General features: G+C 46.7%; 1 protein-coding gene across 7 annotated transcripts in view; it reads left to right on the forward strand.

The window, feature by feature from the left end:
* Positions 1 to 19,841: 19,841 nt before the first annotated feature.
* Positions 19,842 to 20,469, forward strand: part of LOC120386909 (collagen alpha-1(XXVII) chain B-like) — a 278,660-nt gene continuing 278,032 nt past the window's right edge. For 5 of the 7 annotated variants that reach the window (XM_039506933.1, XM_039506934.1, XM_039506924.1 and 2 more), the window contains exon 1: positions 19,842 to 19,892. The gene's annotated coding sequence lies outside the window, so the exon portion shown is untranslated. Of the gene's footprint in view, positions 19,893 to 20,166; positions 20,265 to 20,469 lie in introns of those variants that run through there. The other 2 variants (XM_039506927.1, XM_039506925.1) reach the window with 2 other exon arrangements.

Raw genomic sequence — 20,469 nt, forward strand, 5'->3', positions numbered from 1 at the left:
ATGCCACCTTAGGAAAATGAAGCACAGAGACTCTGAGGGCGGTAATCCAGAAATGAGTAACACGGACGGCTTTTATATTGCTCCAAATCCAGACACAAGGAGATGAGTTAAGGGGAGAGGGTTTGTTTTAACCCTGAACATTCTTAAAATTTCTTTAACATGTTTTTTAGCGTGAGCAGATAAGGAATATTGAAATTCCCAGAATGGTTCACCCCCAGGATCCACCCAATCCAGCATCCTGTCTCTGACATTGGCTGTGTGGAAGTGTCTACTACTGCAGGTGCTCCCTCTTGTGAATGGGCATGGCCTCCTCTCCTTTGGCATCCCTTGCTGACAGCCTCTCCTTGGGGTGGTCTGCATCTTCCTGTGACTCACCCTCTCCCACTGTCCAGGTCACTTTTAGTCCTACTCCTTCCAGGGTAAACCCAGTCCAACACACCAATATCTGCCAGCATCACCCCGGAGCTTCAGCCCAACTTTGGGCTTCGTGGAACCTTCCAGCCCTTGGCTTAAGGTCTTCATTCCACTGCCTTTTGTGGGTCTGTAGGGGAACCCAAGCCGGTACTATACTCTGGGTTCCAGCCCAAGGACCCTGAATGAAGCCGCTGTGCCTTTCTCATGGTCTATCTCCCAGCTGACTCTTCTGCAGATCTCAAAAAAGGGGAACCAAACTAGTTATGGGGAATGAAAGGGGAAAAAAGGTCCAACATCAGGCCTACCTGCTCCAACAAGACTGACATTTAGGAATCTCTAGTTAGGTTCTGACTGGGCCATCTTTCAAGGCAATCTCTGGTTTGGCTCTGTCCCTGGCTGTACCTTCCTTTACAGGGCTAGCTTGAGAAATCCACTCCCTCTCCCAGTCAACCACTACAGAGCTGGGCTTTTCCTCTCTTAAATCCTTCCTCTGGGCTTGACACCTCCCACCAGTGTAATGGGATGGGTCTGATGGTCCCAGAGGCTCTCATTAACCTCATCAATGTGAGGCCTATCCACTCCACCACAGCTACTATCAGCTTCTTCAAAGGAAAGTGCAAGAAACCCTCATGGATAACTACAGAATCACGTGCCCACAGGGGAAGTTTCTTCTAAACTCCCATCAGTTGTTGGTTGGCTTACACCTTGAAGCACAGGCAAACCAGTCTGGGTGTAACATAGAGTCCCTAGCATCTTTGCCCATGTTTAGGACAAACTCACTCAACCTGAGAGTGTGAAATGTTTGCATGTTTCTTTTCACTTCATGGACAAGATCAGCCCTTCAGCTGCCGTGTAGGCTCAACTCCCACTGATTTCATATGCCCAGTCAGACCTATGAGCATTCATGCTAATGAAAAATCAATTGCACAAACTTTCATGGACAGCAAACACAGGAGAGACACATGAAAATGGCCAAAGTGGATTTATTTTAAACACCAATGAATATTTGTGGTATTTGTTTTGGGGGTGTGGGAAGGTACGTTTTGCATTATTCACCCATTTTTGCATTATTCTATTATTAGAACTTTACATTGTTTTATGCTCAGATCCAGTGAAATTAACACTTGTGTCGAGGAGCAGCACAAGACTTATGAACCATTCAAATTTTTAGGCTTACGTGGAACTTCCAATGGCCTTCAGCATAGGAGTGTATTTCACCCAACTCATTAGGGATGTCTTGATGTGGAAATGACTCTCCATTTTTATCACTGGAAGGCAGGACCAGTGATTAGGGCACTAGACCAGGACTCATGAAATCTAGATTAGATTCCTGGCTCTGCCACAGATTTCTTAGGTGGCCTCTGGAAGTCACTTAATCTACCATGTGCTTTGGTTTCCCATCTGTAAAGTGGGGATAATGTTTCCCTACCTCACTGGGCTGTGGTAAAGATAAAATCCATTAATGATTATGAAGTGCTCAGATACCATGGTGAGGAAGGCCATGTAAGTATCAAGAGTGACAGAATTAGCCTCATTTTCCTATTGAAATGCTTGTAAAGGCAGCTAATATGAAGATAGGCATCAAAACATTGTAAGATCTTTGCTGAATGGATTGTGCAGATAGTAAAACAAGCTACACAGAAAACATTAAGGTATTGGAGACTAACATTTTGCAACACCATTATTATTTTCGCTACACACCCCCTAGTGTCCATATAGGGCAAGCAAATAAAACTGTGGAAACATAAGACTCAGCTTGAGAACTGATGCATCAAACTAAATTTAGTGAGGCCCAGACATCCTTGGAATATATACAGACATATTTTGCTTTAAAACTAGAATACTGTCAGCTTCACAGGATGGTTCATATGCTTCCATTCAACATCTTCCTAATATCCTTCTCTATTCACTCTGAAGTGTTCAGTAGCACGCTTTGGTTGGAAACAATGGATGTTTCCATTGGAGATTAGTATGGCACTCATTTTTTGCTATTGGTGGTGAAAACCAAACACAACACAGGACCTTGTCTACCTGAGTCCTCCTGCCACCCATACAGCTATATCCAGTACAAAAATAACATCCCCTAGTCCTGCTAATGGTGCATTAGTGACTAGGTGTGAGTGTATAATTCATTATGACTAATTTTTTTTAATCAAGCAAAACTGAGATGGTAGGGATGCCAACCATCCCATAGGAAAAGATAGGAGGTAGCACTTTCTCTGGTGATATGCCCTAGCTGTGGCTTTCTCTCCTCCTTTATACAGTATAATACTCCTGTAGGAACACAGGACTTCATGGCTGTCGATCATATCACACAGCATAGATGCACACACTTCACTGCCCACAGCAGGAACAGAATGCAAGAATCTGTTTCAAAAACAGCTACCACTTGAGCTAAAGGAAAGTTCCCATCTGCATCATAGCATTACAGCTATAAAAGACCCTGCAGGCCTCCTGCCACAGTAGCACACAGCCTCGAAAAAGGTGGATCCCAATTGCACAGACAACTGCCTGATCCTGTGCTGGGTTTAAATAGGAGCTGTGGACCAATCAGGGCTTCAACATTCTGCCAATCAGCTCCCAGGACTGGGGGAAGGGGAGCCTCTGTCTGAGTTCAGCTCCCATTCTGACAATGGTTAGTAGGGCCTTAGGTGGTGGGTTGGAACCTGCTAGCTCCTAGGGACCAGGCAGGTGGCCCATGGTCCCTGACAGTTGGCTTGCATCACAAGTAGAAGGGGATTTACCAGTTTTCTAGAAAGAAGTTCTCTCATTAGACAAGTCTCCGCTGACCACAAGAACGGGTAGAATTAGTTGGGGTAACATTGCCTGGTCTTAACACTGGAATTCCTAAATGGGATCAGATCCATAGTCCCAGTGCGCTGTCTCTGACAGGGGCTAGTACCAGCTGCTTTGGAGGAAGGTGCAACAAACCGTGTGGTGGGCAATTATGGGATAACCGCCTGTGATAGGTTGGACCCTTTGGGAAGCCACCTGATGCACTGAGATACCACTGAGTCTACCTGTTCTGCGAGCCTGAGTACCCTTTAACCTGTCTTGCAAAGCCAGGCTCTTAAAACTTCCTCTAGCACACCCACAGGCAGGGCCACCCCCAGCTGCAGATCAGCTCTGGGAAGACTCAGTTTAAGGGACTTGCTCCAGCACTCAGATGTCCACCTCCCTTGGAGTGCAGACCCAAAGATATATTATGAAATTTGCCCCCTCCCTCAATGTGGAGAGAGGTGTGCACACTTCTTAGCCCCCGCAGTTAGAAATTACAGAAACTGGGTTTAATAATAAAACAAATGTTATTGACTATAAAAGGCAGATTTTAAGTGGTAAAAGGGGTAACAAACAGAGCAAAGCAGATTACTGAGCAAATGAAATTAAACAAGCTAGTTTCACTAAGAAACTGGTTACCAATAGTATTTCTCGCCCTAGATGTTGTTGCAGGCAGTTTGCAAAGTTTCGGTGGCTCTGAGTCCCTGTTATATTCCTTTTCAGACTGGACCCATCTCAGTCTGGACTCCCCCTTTGCCTTCTCTTTTGGAGTCTTTCTTCTTGGGCCAACAGGCCATGGAGAGGAGGAGTCCTGTTTGCCTTCCTCCCTACCCTTAAATAGGACACCCCTTCCCTTACAGTGGAAAGTTACAAGAAGTCCCAGGTAATGTTTTAGTATCAGGTGACAAGACCACCTGACACTGTAGTATCACAGTGTCCATGAGTCAGTGGCAATATGGAGCGTCCACAGGAAGGCCAAGCTTTTCACCATCCATTTCACTTGCTGATTGGCCATCTGCCCTGTCTAGCTTTTCCATTGTTGTACCTGAAGTGTTAGCAGTGGGCGTCACCCAAAGTAGCATAGTTGAAATACAGATACAGAGTCGATATTCCTAACTTCAGAAACAGAAATGACACATGCATACACACTGGATAATCGCATTCAGTACATCATAACCTTTCCAATGATATCTCACATGAGCCATCTTGCATAAAGTATATCTCAGTTATATCATATTCATATCATAAGCATAAAGAATATGGAATGACACATCACACTGCCCACAGAGAGTTTTTTTCTTAACCCCCATAGTTAGAGGTTGGCTCACGCCCTGATGCATTCATTTTTGTTGTTAAGCTTTTTTAAAAGATACATCTGTCTTTATAATTGTATTAATATTGTAGGAGGAAAATCTGCTTTTTAAAACGGAGTCTGTGAGTCAGCAGCACCAATATTAAATATCAACTAATGGGATGGTGGCCAGGGCGCTGGAAAGGCAAATGGAGGATGAAAGAAATGGTTGCACAAAGGGAAATGCTCTCTTAACTTCTCTTAAGGTTATTAGCTCTGCTTAAAGGCTAATGGCCCCTTTGAAATTGTACAACACATCAGCTTGCAGCCCAGTTCATTACCTAACCACATCACACAATAGAGCACACTGTTACTGAGGCTTTTATTACAGATTTCTTCAATCACACCCACTTGCTAAAGCAAAGCCAAACTAATGACCTATGCTGCATTCTTTTTTTATTCTCTTCTGAAATTGGTCAGCTTTATGATCCTATTCCCCATTATCTGGAAATAGATCCGGAGTGATATGACAGCAGTTTGTACGGACACACTTTCATAACATCTCCTCCAGTTGCGGTGAGGGAGAAAAAAAATTACTTGTGCTCTCCTGAGTCCTTGAAAACTAAATTGAGCCTTTAGGCTGAGCTCCCAGTGGGTATGGAATTTAGCTGCACCACACCAGGACCAGCACCAGGAAGGAATTGCACAGACCTGGGCAGGAAACAGGTTTTCCATTTAGTGGAAAATTCCACGACTTTGACATTTTTTCCCATTGTTGAACCGCAAATTTCAACATTTCTTGCTGAACGAAATTCTGAATGCAATCTCCTTTTGGGTCGATAGAAACATATGTTGTGATGAAAATCAAAACTTTTGGCTCCAGTTTGAACGTATGTTTAAAAAGTAAACATGTTTATAATATATAATCAAAGAAATTTCTCAATGAAAAGTCCTTTTGAAACAAAATCGCAACATTCTATTAAAAAGTTGATACTTTTTTGGCTTTTTTTTTTCAAAATGAAAATCCATTCAAATTGACACAACTTCGGCTACACATTTCACTTTCAATGAATTGGCTTTTACCAATGTAAAAATATTATGACAGAAAATTCCCAAGCAGCTTTAAACCCACTCTTTAGAGAGGTATAATCACTCCTTGGGTCAGGAGTGAACTCCTTCAGCTAAGCCCGAGGACCAGCCAGCCCAGCCTCCAGGCAGACTAATGAGCTCAGCTGGCGTACTGTAGGACAGTCTGGTTAGCCGAGTCGGCTGAAGGTAGCCAGCAGGCCTGCTTTCAAGCTCAGCACCAGCAGCAGCAGGTTGCTGGCTGCTCAGTGCTTATGCCTATGGCTACAATTAATCCTGTGCCTGCCTTGCTCCCAGTCTTGCTGCAGCCTCATTCCTGTCCTGCTCCAGCCTGGCTTCCCTGTTTGACTCCTGACTCTGGCTGTGACCCTCAGTTTAACTCAAGTTCTGACCTCTACCTTGACTCCTGGATCCTGACTCTGGCTCTTACCTTTGACTCCAGTTCCTAGTGACTGGCTCTTGCTCCTACCACTAGGCATGACTGCCCATGCCCCGATCATCACACATTCGGCTCCAGCCTTGCACTAAAAGTGACAGAAGCCGCTATTTACAACCCCCCTTTTGGGGGATGTACCATACTCCTCATCATGTGTCTAGCCAGCATTGGGGACTTTGTGCACAGGTGAGGGGGCACAGTCAGGGTCCCGCTGGCTCTGCACCCACTTGTGGGAAGGGAACTATCAGGCAGGCAGCCCCTGACACTCATTTAGCGCCATGATCCAGACAAGTCCTAGGCAGCTGAACAGAGAATAGGGCCTTACTCCATTATGCGGCTGCACAGACCTGCTTGCAATCAAGACCTCTTATTTTTGTAGCCTTAATGCAAATCCTGTTTTTGAAATGTCCTGAAAAACTTTTTCTTAAGGAGCCCATCCCTTTCATATACAGAACCAGACAAGTAGCATTCCCAGACGTTACTCTTGAGTACTCTCAAGTATCATCTATCTATTAGTCATCTTCTCCTTCTCCTTCTCCCTTGCCCCACACATCTGGGCCTGGGAATTCCCTCACTCAGCTGAGCCGTAAAACTGCTACCTTCTCCTCCTCCAAATGCCTCCTTAAGACCCAGTTCTATGATGACTGTCAAGAAACCAGCCAGCTAACAATGGCTATGTTGTGCAATAATCTGGGGTAGCTCACATTCTTTATTGATCATAAAAAACATCTCCACATGATTTGAAACCATCAAGTCGTGCACACCACTAATCCATATAACCTAAATAACCATATGATCTTATTGCTACCCTAGATCCATAGGCGCTGACTCCGTGGGTGCTCCGGGGCTGGAGCACCCTGGGGGAAAATTAGTGGGTGCTCTGCACCCCTGGGCAGCCAAGCTCCCCTTACCCCCCACCCCACCTCCTCCCAGCGTGCCGCATCCCCACTCCTCCCTCCCTCCCAGTGTTTCCCGCTGCCAAACAGCTGTAGCAAGCACTGGGAGGGAGGGGGGAGGAGCGGGAACATGGCACGCTCAGGGGAGGAGGTGAGGAAGAGGTGGGGCCGGGGTGGGGATTTGGGGAAGGAGTCAAATAGGGACAGGGAGGGGGCGGAGTTGGGGCGGGGACTTTGAAGAAGGGGTTGGAATGCAGGTGGGAGGGGGTAGGGCCAGAGGCAGAGGGGGGTCGAGCACCCCCTGGTGCCAGGAGAAGTCGGCGCCCATGCCTTGATCTCCCTCACCAACCCCATGTCTCTCCTACTCTTCGTAATGCTCACAGGTTGCACCTTGTTTTGGGTTAAGCTCTTTGGGATAAGGGCTCTGTTTTCCTGTGAGTTTTCAGCAGCTATCAGAATAGGACCATGATCCTAACTGGGGTTTTTGGGTGCTACCAGTGTACATGGTAATAATAATATAGAAGACTCCGATCCTGCAATGAGCTGCAAAATGACAGATTCTTGTACTCATGCAGAGCCCATTGAAGCCAACTGGAGTTCACCCACATGCTGCGCATTGCAGGATCGTATTTGTTTATAGAGTGTCATTACCATAGTATCTGAGCATCTACCTTCATTACAGTGCAAGGTTGATTGTTAACAGTGGAATCCCAGCTACAGAGCCTATTTATTTCTTCAGTCCCAGACAGCTGTTTCCATTTTTGTCCATGTGAATAATCTCAGCTATGAAGGCTCTGTTTTTCCCCATTAGATAATATTAATTACCAGAGTGAGCCAAGCTGTTGAAAAAGAAAAAGAAAATCTTGGTAATGCTGCAGGCCTTGTAAATATCTTAAAGCACCATCTGTATCTCCTCTCGAGCTTTGAGAAGAGGCAAGAGAGAAACGGTAGCATGTATTTATTTAGGAAACAGAGTGGCAACATTTCTGCTTCCAGCATCTATCTCAGCCAAACACTAGCGCCAAGAAGGTAAGTCTTGCTGTCCTCCAACTCCTCCTCAGCCTTATTGGAGATTGTAGTGACTTGTCCATTGATTGTGGTCCATGTGTGGGTTCCCCTGTTGCATGTGTGTGTGACTGATGCTAGCAAGCAGTCAGGAGGGTTGATCTGGATTCTTCACTCAAGGTAGCTCACATAAATGCCCAAGCTTCCACCTCCTTCTCCTGACTTTTCCCTGAGGCTATGCCTACACTGCAAAAAACAAAAACAAAAAAACCCAACAACAGCAACAACCAGCATAGCAGCAAGTCTCAGAGCCCAGGTCTACAGACAGACTCAGACTTGCTAAATAGCAATGCAGACATTCCTGCTCTGGCTGGTGCTTATGCTCCGAGACCCATGTGCCTCGCAGGGTTTCAGAGCCCATGCAGGAATGTCTACACTGTCATTTTTAGTGCCGTAGTGCAAACCCCATAAGCCTGTCTGTGACTCGCTGCCATGGGTGGATGTACTGTAAGTGCCTTCTACTGTTCACAAGTATGTAATGCATTTACTGTCCCTCTCTTCTTGTTGCTCTCCTTCTGGGGCTAGAGGATGTGCTGGGAGTCTGCTCCCCTCCGCAGGGATTTTCAAACCAGTCATTGACTGATCTGAAACATCATGAAGCTGTACTAAGAGACAGTGTGGTCTAGTGGGTAGGTTATTAGCCTGGGAGTCAGAAAAGCTAGGTTCTATTTCTGACTCTGCCACTGATCTGCTCTGTGACCCCAGCACTTCACCTCCAAGTGCCTTGGGATATGTCTACACTGCAATGCAAACCCAGGGTTAGTAGGACATGAGTTAGCAGGCCCTGGGTTTGTTACCTAAGGCTTGAGCCTCCACACTCATTTGCAACCCCAAGTTGGGACTTGTTGTAAGCTGAGGCTCCAGTGTCTACACTGCATTATGTGGGCATGAGTCCAGCCATCCACATTGCAGACTTCCTAGTGCCTTGCCAAAATGTGACCACTCTAGCCCTTTGTTCCTGGTACAGTGTGGGAAAATTTGACTGTTCACCAAATGTGACTGTCTAAAGCAGTGGTTTTTCAACCTGTGATCTGTGGACTATGGCTAAGATTTCCAAAGGGGTCTGCACCTCCATTTGAAATCTTTTAGGGGTCTGCAAATGAAGAAAAGGTTGAAAACCACTAGTCTAAAGGATAAAGAAAGTCAGCTCATGGGATTGTGGGATGCTTTTTGCAGACGCCTTGAACACGAGTCCGGTGGGGCTGTATCTACACTTCAGGCAATAGGGCTTGAACCTTGGGCCCCAGCTTGACTCAGGCTCGGACCCACCCTGCCTATGGTTTCCTGGGTCTGAGCCCTGGTTTAGCACAATTTCTGTGTAGAGGGAAAGGGGATTAGGCTTCAGCCTGATTTCAACCCCAGCCTTACATTGTAGCGTACACGTACCCTCTGGTGTCTGTCTTTACTGTGTAGATTGTCCTCAAGGCAGGAACGGTTTGTACAAGTGCCTAGGCCATATGGGGCAGCACAACGGGGTCCTGATCTCAGTTAGGGCTTCCAGGTATTACTCTGATATACATGATGATGACGATGATGATAATAATAATATATGCAGAGTGTTGGACCTAGCACAGCCTCAGTCAAAAGCTTGCCTTTATCCTGGTGAAGTCATTGGTGTATCTGGCGAGGCTGCCCATATAACTGCAGTGAGGTTTTATGATGTGGACACTATGATAGGAATGAGACTGAGGCCACCAAGACCTTTCACCTAGGCCACCAGACAGTTATCAGATGGGAACAGAGTGTGATCTCAAAGGAAAGATGGTCCCGTGGTTAGGATACTAATTTGGCATTTGAGAGACTGGGGTTTGGTTCCCTGCTCTGCCACAGACTTCCTGTGTGATGCTGGCCAAGTTACTTTGCCTGATGGGCAGGGATGGTGTCCCAAGCCTCTGTTTGCCAGAAGCTGGGAATGGGTGACAGGGAATGGATCGCTTATGATTACCTGTTCTGTTCATTCCCTCTGGGGCACCTAGCACTGGCCACTGTCAGAAGACAGGATACTGGGCTAGATGGACCTTTGGTCTGACCCAGTGTGGCTATTCTTATGTTCTGATCCTCAAAGATATTTAGGTTCCTAACTCCCCATGAAAACAATGGGCATTCGATACCTATGAGGATCTGGCCCTTAGCCTGTATCTCAGTTCCCCCTCAGTATTGGGGAGAATAGCACTGCTCTACCTCATGGGGGTGTTGTGGGGATAATACGTTAAGGGCTGCACGATGTTCAGATGCACCAAGAGTGGGTGCCATGTAAATACGTAAGATAGAAACCTGGTGAAAGCATTGTGAGGTAGCCACAATGGTTGGGAAAACACCACTTTACATCTGGAAACAAATACTTATTATGCATATTCGGAATGGACTGAAATCCATGTAAGATGTGGCAATGAAACTTACGGTTTGTTATTTATTATTGCTATTAATCTGCTTCTTAACAATTCATCCACTTCAATTCATCTCTAGGCAGTCATTTCAGCCTGCTGTGTCTCTGATTTTAAGCAGGGCTTCATATTCAGGCCTCTGTCTCCGCACTTTCTTTTGGATAGCAGCCAGCTCAGCTTCCAGTTGGATGATGCTGACCTGCAACTCATCCAAGATCACGGCTATATTTAAACTTGGTTTCCTGTAAATTACCTTTCAGAGCAGTCACCAGTTCACAAATGTAGATAAATACAGCAAGGAAACAACACTGATTGGAGGGGATCTAACTGAATCTCAATCATAAATCTTTTACACTTTTTCTGTTCTCTTTTGCGCAGACTATACTTTCTGAAGGCTTAATCTGCCAGGTGCTGAGTGTTATGAGAGATGTGTCTGTATATATGTAGACAGCTAATAAAGCACCAGGCACTGGCATATAAAAAAATGTAACATTGTTTATATTCAATGAAGTTGTCATGCACTGCAAATGGCTTCCATTCTGCAGCTCGTAACATGCAGCTTCCAATCACCCACTCACGGGTGCTGGAACAATTTTTATAGTGGGGATGCTGAGAGCCACTGAACCAAACTGTAAACCCTATATATGATGGAAACCACTTTAAGCCAGGGGGTGCGGCAGCAAACCCAGCACTCCTAGTTCCAGCACCTATGCACCCACTGACCTCAATAGGAAATGAGGGGACCCAGAACTTTATAGGATGCACTCAGAGTTAGGCTCTGACTCAGCTGAAAAATATCTCATTAAAATGTGTCTTCTCCAAGAAGCTGAAATGCACATGATTTAATGCTGCAGGGGTTCAATCCAATGCCCATCAGAATCCATGGGAGTCTTTTCATCAACTGCAATGGGCATTGGAGGAGGTCCCACATCCTGATGCCATGAAAAATAGTTCCAAGAAAAAGTACAAGAGAAAAATAATAGGGGGGGCAGTATAAACGTTTACAGTATATTTGTTGTGTTTTACTTTTTCCAAGCCTTGACTTTTCCTTTTTAACGTAGCCTAGACGCTTTAGACTCCTTCTCCCTCTTCCTGCTCCCCCTCAGCTCTGAGATGCCATGGTGACAGATGTCTTAGAAATATGGACCGGATCCTCACTTGTTGCAAATTGGCTTCAGTAGCACCCTGAGTCTATAACAGTTTGTGCCCCAAGAGCCATTTCCATTTCCATTCGATTTGAAGTATTCTTGGTGTAGTTTTTCCACTACACAGCAGGCTGAAAGTGGTTGGGCCTTTGAACTGCTGCTGAAATGACAGCTTAGCATTTTCTGGAGCGAGATGAATTAATACTAATATTTAACTCTTATGTCTCTGCTTTCACCTGTAGATGTTAAAGAATTTTACTAAGGAGTTGAGTATCATTGGTCCCATTTTACAAATGGGGAAACTGAGGCACAGATGGGGGAATCTGAGGTCAACCAGCAGGTCATCAGCAGAGCTGGGAACAGAACATGTCTCCTGGTCCAGTGTCCTCTCCACAGGGCCACACTGCCTCCCAAATATGGAAAGCATTTACTTTTTCCTCCTGTGTTCCCTTCTTCTCTTCCGATCCCATCAGCCACCACTTTTCACTCTCCTCCCCACACTGCTCATCTTGTCTTTGTCTCTCACCCCATACCCCCATTCAGTTTTTCTTCCCACTTATTTAACATAGCAAAGGCCAGAGGGATTTGTGTGTGTGTGTTTTAGTGATGAGTCCCCTAATGTGCACCTTAAATTGTAATAGAAGAGATGGCTTCTAAACAAAATCCTAGCTGTGCGGACAGTGAAAACAGGGACTTAGCAACCACTGTCAGAATACAGCTGTAAACGGACAGAGAGCTGGTTGGAAGAAGGCAACGAGCAGAGAGCAACAGGGATTGGCATCGGCTCCAGTCATGGTCACACTGGAAATAAATGACCTAGAGGGAGGAATGTGCAACAGGGTGTGAAATTTTGCAGATGGCACAAAACTGAGCTGCATACACAGAGTGAACTGAACAGAGCCATGAAATTAATTCAGCCAAACCAGAGACCTCCGGGGTCTTCCAAGTGCAGCTCCCAACCCCCGTATGTGGAAAGGGCACATTCCGCAAACACTAGAGCTCCCAAGAAACATTTTTGAAAAGAAACTCTGTGCAAATTCCTCTCTGCTCTCCTGCTCTCCCTCCGTGCATGGAGCTCCCGTTGTTATCACATCTGTCTGGGTGGGAGTTCCAAGCATGGAGGCAGAGTGGAATAGAGCAGTATCCAAACACTCTGTGGGATCTGCGAGGGGAATATTACTCTAAGGAGTTGTATCTTTGTGTGAATGCACAGTAGTAAACCAGGGCCCCGGTATGCAGACGGCAACAGCGAGGTGTCTGAAGTAACAGCGGTAGAATTTGTACAGGAAGGTTGTTATTCCTCCCTCTGGCAATCAATGGTGCTTTGGTCTTGACCTCACACGGAGTCTGTACATGGCTGCTGCACTCTTTCTGTAGTTCCCCAGCATAGGTTAAGGATCCTCTGTGTGCATGCAGTGTAGTTATGTGTGTACAAAGCATAAACAGACTTCTGATGAGGCAAATACCAGGCCTTGTTTTACTACCTCTTTCCTACCATTTTAGTTCATGTTTTCCCATTAGTTTGAACATTAGTGTCATTGGGTCAAATCCCAGGGGCCTTATTCTGGGGCATCTATTGGCGGTGAGATTTACTGTAGTGTTTAGGAATTGGGCACAGGTATCCACGTGGAAAAAGCTGAGCCTCCCAGCCCCCTTCATCTCTCCCTACTCCTTGTCCACACAACACGCCAGAAGGGATTGATTCCCTGAAGGGCTGGGAGGGAGCAAGACAATGCTTGTCGCATACCCATCTCACTGGCCAATCCTGTCCCTGCACCCAGATCCCTAAACCTGCCGAGGAGTCTCCAAAGATCCAGGGTGGGAGATGATGGCGCAGCAAAGACAACTGAGCCCCCAATCTGTGTTGAAAGGGGGCTAGTATCCAGAGGTAGAGGAACCCTTCCATGGACAGTGTTTGATGGACAGGACAGTTGGTCCCTGATGCTTAGGATCTTTCTGTATCATCTTCCCAATCTAAAAAGAATAATAATTATCTGTATTACAGCAGCACTTAGGGGCCTGAGTTGTGATCGGTGTCCTATTGCAGTGGTTCTCAACCAGGGGCCGGGGACCCTTGTGGGGCTGCAAGCAGGTTTATGGGGGGCTGCCAAGCAGGGCCAGTGTTAGACTCGCTGGGGCCCAGGCTAGAAAGCTGAAGTCCCACCTCATGGGGCTGAAGCCTGGGGCCCTGGGCCCTGCCACCTGGGACTGAAGCCGAAGCCTGAGCAACATAGCTTCCTGGGGACCCCTGTGGCATGCTACCCCCTCGTGCCAGTCCTGGCTTTTATATGCAGAAAACTAGTTGTTGTGGCACAGGTGGGCCATGGAGTTTTTATAGCATGTTGGGTGGGAGGGGGGGGGCTCAGAAAGAAAAAGGTTGAGAATCCCTGTCCTATTGCCCAAGGGACTGTCCATACAATAGCAAGAGCCAGCCCCTACCCCAAAGGACTTTCAGTCTAAAGAGACAAGACGTACAGAGGATGGGAGGGAAAACAGAGAAAGGAAGTGATTTACCGAAGTCAGGGGCAGTGGGAGTAGATCCCAGGTCTCCTATGAGTCCTAGGCCAACAAGCCAATCAGCCACTAGGCCACACTGCCTCAATAATTCTAATAATCAAAGACACTTAATAGAAGTGAATTCTTAGGCTTGGTCTGCTGGCCTAGCTATGTTGGTTAGGGGTGTGACCGACACAGCTATTCCAGCAAAAGCCAGTGGAAGATGCAGTTATAATACTGGCGTATAGGCTACGTCTACCCTGAGAGTGGGTTGCGCTGTGGCTAGCAGCTGCTGATATAGCTATGAAGACAAACTCTTAAGTGTAAACAAGGCCTCGGTTAGAAGAATCAAGTGTATTGAGGTGCAAAGACGCTTGAGGAGCGAGAGCTGCAAAGGGGGAGAATGCACAGGAGGAGTTTAGAGCCTAAATTAACAACCCTGTGAACAAGCAGTTAAGGTTACCCCAAGCAATGTCTCCTCAGCAATCAGCCTGAACACCACAGGGTGCAAGGGCAAGAGAAGAGAGGGATGGGAAGGAGGGGGACAAAAAGCAAGCCGGAAAGAGAAGTTATTTTTCAGTAATATTGTTTCTTAATTACACCCTAGCATGTGGCGTGGCAGAGGCAGCAGATGGATAGCAGCAGCCTGTTTTGATGTTTGTAATTCAGAAAGGACACACAGCAAGCTCGGCAAACAAACAGAAAGAGAAAATAGGGAGTAGGGGTGGAAATCATAGCGGTGACTGCATTAATGGCATGTCAAGGGAGCTGGAGTTCAAGTTCCCGGGACTTTTTAAAGCTGGAATGGTTCGAAGTTTGTATCATTTGTGAGCTTTTCACGGTCTGAGGGTGCATATTTGTCATGGCCTAAAACTCTGCTGTTGTTGCTTTTTAAAGGCTACCACAAGAAATTAAGACTGTATCCTGACCTCAGTCAGTGCGTGGAGATGCCATTGAAATCCATGGGGAATGCTGAATAAATAAACATAGCAAACAAACGTAGCAATCTATTTCAGTAACCAATTCACTGCATTGAATATGGGGTTGTGTATTTTTCAGCTGAGGGCAGAGAGGAGGCTCAACAGGTGTGTTCCTAACAGCATCAGCATCATATCTAGCTCTTACTTTTCATCAGTGGATCTCAATGCACTTTACCAAGGATGTCTGTCATGGGGTATACATGCCCCATGCTGACCCAGTACCCAACGGGTTAACTCACACACTGCTGACCACTGCTGACTGGCAGTGCCTGTGTTAACCTTTTGGTTAACATATACCCCTTGACGAGGTCACTGTCATTATTCTCATTATACAGATGGTGAAACCGAGGCACAGAGGGGATGTGACTCTCTCAGGGTCACCCAGCAGGCCAGTGGTGGAGCTGGGAAAAGAACCCAGGGCCTCTGAATCCAGAGGTGAAAGTAAGCTGGTCAGGTCTGGTATGGCGTACTGGTAGGAAAGTGGCCGCTGGTACACAGCCGACCATACCGTCAGGGCCACTGATGGGGCCAAAAGTGGCAGCTGCTCTGGGGCCTGATAGCAGCGGCGGCGGCCAGGAGCCCCAGGGCTCCAGCTGTGATTTAAATTGCCATTGGAGTCCTTAGTGGTACAGGCCAGGCAGTGCTGAAGGGCTGGCTGGGGGGAGTCTGGCCCTAGCCCTGCCCCTTCCACCTGAGGCCCCACCCTTTCCGCTCAAGGCCCTGCCCTCACCAGGGGCCCAGAGCTGCCCCCCCACCTTGCCCAGGACCCTGGCCAACCTGTGTACCAGTAAGTCCTTTAATTTACTTTCACCCCTGTTTGAATTTCTGTCCACAACACCACAGTGGGTAATTGCCTCACCACATACAAAGTAAGGATGGACATGAGTGGTGATGCTCAGCTCCAGCTCTGAGTTTTCCCAAGGTTTGGAACTGTTTGGAGCCAGGGTTCCTATTTGAGCCCATCTCTGAGGCAAAGCGTATGTATGAACAGGACTTGAAAGTTCTGAGTAATTTTCCTTTGGGTCTGCGCTACATTCCTAACACACCTAGACTCATTCAGCTGTGAGGAGAAATATCTGGGGATAAGAATCTAACTAATGCAGTCTTTGGTCACATTCCAAAATAAACAGGGGTTACAGTAACCCTCGTGGAAAAATGAAACAGCCTATTGTTTGGCACAATGTGTTGAGTTGTGCTTCTCTTGTGCCAACAGCATTCCCTCAGCTTGATGTACAGGACACCCGACCCTGGAGGAGGGATGAGCTCAGCAGACAGAAGAGAAGGGGAAGGATGTAGATAAGGCATTGCTGCAGACCCTTGGGTCTCCACTGTGTCTGACTTCAGAAACAATGCCCACCTTGGAAGGGTTCTTTAATGGTACATCCTGGTTCTTCTAAAAAATAAAAGTGATGATGAGAAGCAATATAGTGACTCAATGGAAGCTGTTTCCTTGATCTCCGGGTGGATTGGAGGCAGGGATTACCTGCAAACTCCTGAGAGTCTGCTCCAGTGAGAGACCCATCTTAGAGATTCATAAATGTTACAGTCAGAAGGGACTATTAGATCATCTAATCTGACCTCATGCATAACACAGGCCAAAGAACCTCGCCCAGTAATTCCCGCCTCCAGCCCATGACTTCTGTTTGAGCTGGAGCATATCTTTCAGAAAGATAACAAGTCTTGGCTTAAAGACTGCAAATGATGGAGAATGCACGTACTCAGAAGACCCAAGGGATCTGGAGAGTTGAAATCGACTGCCCTAAGGTGCTGATTAAAAATTTATCCAGTCCGGATGGTGAACACTGGCAGTTTGCCACCTGCATCATTTACTGAAAGGCAGGAGTTTGGTTGTGATGTATTTAGGGGGAAAGACCTGTCAAAAGATGTCAGCACAGCTTCTTACCAGTCTGTCACTTTCCACCAAGAACCTCTGACCGTCTTGCTAGACTAGGAAACTAAATCTACTGGGGTCCAAAGAGGCTAAATGTGTGCATAAAAATTAAAGCAAGGAAAGAAATCTGAATGCATCTTCTATGCAATCTGCTGTCTCTAAATGTCCCACATCTCCTCTCCCCAGTGGTGCAAGTAGAATTCATTTCTTACCAGTGCACCGCACCAACTAAAGGAAGAGCAGAACGTGGGACCACCGTACTGCCCCCCCGCCCTCCGCTGGGGCTGCTGTACAGACCCCGGACAAGAGACACAGGCACGCAGCTGCATGGAAGGGCTGGGGCTGGTACAGCTGTGCTGGAGGAGCTGCCGGCGTGGAGCTACCCGGCGTTCCCAAATTCTGCTCCTCCTGTGTCTTTCCGGTACACTGTACTGGCTATAAATAGCTTACCGGTGTGGCGTACCATACCGTACCGTACCTCCCTACTTGCACCACTGCTTCTCCCTTCTCTGTGATGTAGGAGGGGCGTTAGGGAAGAATAGCAGCTCTCTCCACTCCAACATCAATATTTGCAAATCAATATTTTCTGGTGATGTTTACAAAAAATACTGCAGTCCGTGTATTGTGCACTGGGAAACTTACCCTTCATCTGCCTCAGTCAGGCACCTCCTGTAGACATGACCTCAGACTGCTGTGTCTCTTTGATTTTAAGCGGGGCTTCATACTTGGGCCTCTCTTCCTGCGCTTTCATTGGATATCAGCTAGTTCAGCCTCCAGCTGGATGCTGCTGGTCTGTAGCCTGTCCCAGCGATTACCTTTCAAGCCAATCACCTGGTTAGAAACATTGATGACAAAAAATCCCACTGGCTGGTAATTCAGTTTTGATTCTGTGCTGCGTGCTCCAGAGACACAGCCCAGGAGCTGAAGCCTTGGTGGGTGCAGGGGGATGGTGGGAAGAGGAAAAGTGCCTTTAAACCGTCACCTGCACACTTCCCCTTCCTTCTGGCTGCTGAATGGAGTTTGTCTGCTCCTCCTGGCTATTCAGGAGGTATAGGAAGGTAGCAGCAGATGGAGTAGGACAGGGCTAGGCACTCCATGGATTAACCCGACTGTCCTGTTCAGCAGAAGCAATGAAGTACCACAAGCCCCACCAATAAATAGGGTGAAATTCCTACAAGTCATACACATGATTCACATGCATAAAAAGGCAGGTGGTTATTCCTTCTTGAGAAGGCTGGCTACTTTGCTTTCAGCCACGGGGACTGCAGAAATGTGAAACCTTCCTCAGCTTTGTACATACACATATTCTGCAAGCCAACAGCATATGATTAATGACTCCTGGGCCCTTGGCTCCAAAACGACAGGCATCTAACACCCTGATGGGCTAACAGAATGATAATCCCTGGTGCTTCATGCGTCTATTTGGCTAGAACAACACTGAGTGTACGTGTCATGGTGGGTTATTATAGGTTGCTTCCTGCCATCCAGAAAAGCACAAAGGAGTTTTTAATAACCATGAATGGTCAGGGCTTCATCTGAAAAAATGGTCGGGATAGATTGTCTCACTTGCACTGGTTTACAACACTGCCATAACTCCATGGACTTCAGCGGAGTCACTCCTGGTTTACACCAGTGTAAGTGAAATTCCGGCTGTCTCCAGCAGCTCAGGGCTTTCTAGCACCACACTGGGGACATTGGCTCAGTACAGACATAGAGGGAAGAATGTCACCTACTGAGACACCCACACAGTGTCTATTGACTCCAACTGCCTGGTGCGTATTGTGATCAACCTTGCCAATAAAGCTTTGTTGATTTAAAAAGAAAAGAAAAGAAAAATGCAGGGGGGGGGGGGCAATGAAGCATGCCTGACAGCAATTACATTCCACACAGGAATCAGTGCCTCCGGTTCTGTAACTGTTGTAAAGTTTATTATCATTTTCTACTTGTGAGTGTTTCTGATGTTATCAAGGTGGAACTATGGATACGTTTTAACCCCCGGGGAAGAGTAATGAGAAGTTTATTTTTCCAATAGCTCTCTCATGGTGCATTCTCTTCTGACAAAGTACCGGTAATTACTTTTTCTGAGGGGCACGGCATTCAGCAGTGAAGAGGCACTGTCATTTGTATGGAAGATGCCATACTCACTGCTGGAGAGCACAGCCAGAGACAGAGGAGTCTGTTCCCCGCCCCGCAAGAAAATGAGTTTTTAAGGCTAATCCTTTAATAGTTTGTGAAAGGCAGGTTTGTCTGGTGGCTAGAGTGGGGGATGGGGACGCAGGGCTCATGAGGGCCTGTCACTGACTTTGCTACTGACTTGATGTGTATCCATGGGAAAGTCACTTACCCTTTTTGAGCCTCAATTTACCAATCTGTAAAAAAAAAAAAAAAAGTATGCCAGTGTGAAATACTGGCTGGTGGGGGAGGGGGGTGGGTGTTTTTGTATCACTGCCCTCTACTGGATGGGATCAGAACTGTCCACATGTATAGGCCCTCTGCAAACAGCCTAATGGAGAGTCCCCTGTAGATGTGGCTTTTGGAGCCAAAGTACCCAAATTCAATCACTGGTGTCACAGTAGAGAGACAACTGTGAAGCCCTAGGTGACTACAGATTTATTGAAGTACTTATATTAGCTCCTTCTGGGGACTGTGAGGTTTAGTTCTTTAATGCTTATAAAATGGTCTGGAAGGGAAGCATCATGAAAGTGCAAATCATTGTTAATTACCTATAAATTATTGTTAGACCACTCACAGAACATAGCCTGAGCCTTGAAAACTCTGATGCTTTAGCTGCGTTTAATATGTGTACAATATGTGCTGCAAGGAATCAGAATGCCCGGGGCACTTGCAGTTCATGTAACAGGAAACACCTGAGAGAAAAAAGGAGCTGAGAGAATGGGCAGAACTGTGAACAGGTGGTGTCTGTGATCAATGGAATGACAAGGTGACCTTTTAGGAGGCACGTGCTGAGAGACCAAAGGAAGCAAAGACAGGATCAAAGCCACCACAGCCTGCATCAAAGGAAACCTGCCGGTGAGAATTAAATTTGTCCAGAAGAGGCTGGGAAAGAGATGGGGGAAACAAATCAGGGAACATGGTGGGAATTAAAGAGGGCAGGCCTGCTAGCAACAACATGGATGGGGGCAGTAGCTTTGCCACCCGGTCTGTCAACGGGAATAAGCAAAGCTACGGGTGTGGGGTGCAATGATTAGAGGTAAATTACCACAGCTGCGTTGAAAGGGAGGCAGGTCTAGCTCCTATGCTTAATAATCAAGAACAACATTATATTTAAATCCCTCCCTCCACAGCCCAAGGCCTAGGTGAAAGAAGGAAAAACACAGTGTGTGCTGCTTCAAAGCTGTGTTTGCTAGGTTAGCTGTAAAATTCCTGAGCTCTTTGGAGGAGGTGGGTTATTATTCCACTTCTCTTCAGGTTGTATGTGCAAGTGTAATACCAACTTATGTCAAATAATGGAGTAGAAATGGTCTGGAATAGTGACCCCCCCCCCCACCACACACACACACCCCGACTCCTGAGGGAAATGTTGTTGGGATTATGCTGTCTTAGTGTTCTAGTGTTTCTGTTGTGGAAATAGGAGTCTGAATGCTGG

Source organism: Mauremys reevesii, linkage group 19 (assembly GCF_016161935.1).
Source record: "Mauremys reevesii isolate NIE-2019 linkage group 19, ASM1616193v1, whole genome shotgun sequence".
NCBI classification, from domain to species: Eukaryota; Metazoa; Chordata; order Testudines; family Geoemydidae; genus Mauremys; species Mauremys reevesii.